The sequence below is a fragment of the Nicotiana attenuata genome, unplaced genomic scaffold, assembly GCF_001879085.1.
Source record: "Nicotiana attenuata strain UT unplaced genomic scaffold, NIATTr2, whole genome shotgun sequence".
NCBI classification, from domain to species: Eukaryota; Viridiplantae; Streptophyta; class Magnoliopsida; order Solanales; family Solanaceae; genus Nicotiana; species Nicotiana attenuata.
Window position 1 is genome coordinate 137,290 of NW_017673188.1, and position 2,168 is coordinate 139,457.

The 2,168-nt window shown below is 39.9% G+C and overlaps 1 pseudogene; it reads right to left on the reverse strand.

The window, feature by feature from the left end:
- LOC109215672 overlaps positions 1–2,104 on the reverse strand; it is a 27,037-nt pseudogene extending 24,933 nt beyond the window's left edge.
- Positions 2,105–2,168: the final 64 nt, after the last annotated feature.

A 2,168-nucleotide genomic window follows, 5' to 3' on the forward strand; every position in this document is an offset into this window, starting at 1 on the left:
AAAAAACAAACTTTGTATGTAATTCAAAACTTGCATATAGAACATGATATTAATCCTTATAGTTTATCCTAATTATTTAATTAGACGTGAGTAGGCTCTGATACCAATTGTTGGAGCCTTGGCTTAACTGGTAAAGTTGCTGCCATGTGACCAGGAGGTCACGAGTTCGAACCGTGAAAACAGCCTCTTGCAGAAATGCACGGTAAGACTGTGTACAATTGATCCTTATGGTCCGGCCCTTCCCGGAACCCCATGCATAGCGGGAGCTTAGTGCACCGGGCTACTCTTTTTATACTTATTTCAAGTTAGTATGCATTTAAAGATTGAAGAGAAATGAATGTGCTACTCTATGGATAAACGCGTATAATAAAGGCATCATGTGATATAAAGATTTAAGAAATTAAACTAATTAAGAGATCCCTCAAGTTTCTATAAGGTGGTGTTTGACTTCTCTTAAACCAAGAAACCTGTTAAATAGATAATTAAGTAACTAAAAAATTTATTCCTCAGTACAATTTAAACTTTCAGATGTATGGCATTTATTTATCTGATGCATGAATGAATATCTTATTTTCTTTTACAAAGACAGCATCCAAACTGATGTTCCCTCTCCCTTAGCTTTTTGATAACAGTGATGGTGACCGAGCCAACTTTTTTCTGCACCTCGACTAATTTAACCGGTACTTGCTACCTCGCGCCAATATAAATATCGAATAACTCTATCCACCATTCCCCTGATTCACCTATTGTCCAACCTTTTATCTGATAATACATGATATGAAAGATTCCATTTCCTTGCGCGCAAGTCCTCCATGGCTAACAGAGTTCTTGATCTTATTGCTCAATTCCATCGCCCTTTGCCTCATCTCTTCTCCTTCTATCGTACTCATCAAAGTCTTGACAGCTTTCTCAATGGTTGATGTTGTCACCAATTCCTCCTGGCGAGCCCAACTCTTCACAGAGTTCCAATCTTCACTACATTTGTTACCAAAATAGCGTTATAAGGCTGGTCGTATTGGATTGGCCAAGTTGCTAGAGGCACCCCCATGCTAATGCTCTCGATACAAGAATTCCACCCACAGTGGCTAAAAAATCCACCTGTAGACGGGTGCCCCAAGATCTCCAATTGGGGCTCCCAATTTATTACCACCATTCCTCTTCCTTTCGTTCTTTCTTTAAACCCTTTTGGCAATTCAATCTTCTCATCTTTCACTTCAAATTTCTCATTTCCCATCTTTTTATCCGTTTCTCTTAGTACCCAAATAAATTTATGGTTGCTTTGTTCTAAACCAAGCGCGAGCTCACTGACTTGCTCTTGTGAGAATGTAGTGGTTGTTCCAAACGAGACCAATATTACTGAATTAACGTCTTGCTTGTCGAGAAACTCTAGGCATTCATGACGACTCCTGTTGCTAGAGTCGTGTGATTCTAGCAGCATATAAAGTGGACCAACAGCCAACCACGGCTTGTTGTCTTTTGCATTGGCAAGTAAATCTATGTACTTACCTTCTAGTTCTCTGCAGGAGTTCATGATTTCTCCAGAGTTGAGCTTCCATTCATGTTCCTTTCTAAGTAACACAGCCGCAAATGGTGCAACCGAACTCTCCAACAACGGAAACTCATACTGCATTTTCTCGATCATTTCTTCATGATCATCATCATCATCAAATATGTGATCAATACTTTGTCGGAGCAAAGAATATCTGGCAAAAGCTGAAATGGAGTGGAACATATAAGACTTCACGTTCGGGTATGAATGAACATCCCTCACATGATCCATCGTTATGGAGTCATGAATTATGACAAATCTCTTTGCATTGGTAGAGAGATCAATACACGCTCTTCGAATGGGATCGACGATGCTTTTTATAAATAGTACAATCGAAGGCAGACCATCGCCAACATCTTCTATTTCTGCCAGAGAAGAAGGTACTAAAATGTCATGGAAATGGATGTTTGAGGCCCTGAGATCACCTTGGACGCGCAGTTTCAAATCTTGGTTCCGATCAGCAAGGCAGAGGAAATGTACTGGTATATTATGAGAGATGAAGCGACCAAGAACAAAGAGCTGAGTAAGATGGCTATAATCAGGAAATGGTACCATGGCTACTATCACTTCATTGAGCTGATTAATATTGTCTGATGTGTTGGTAGCCATAGGAAGAAGC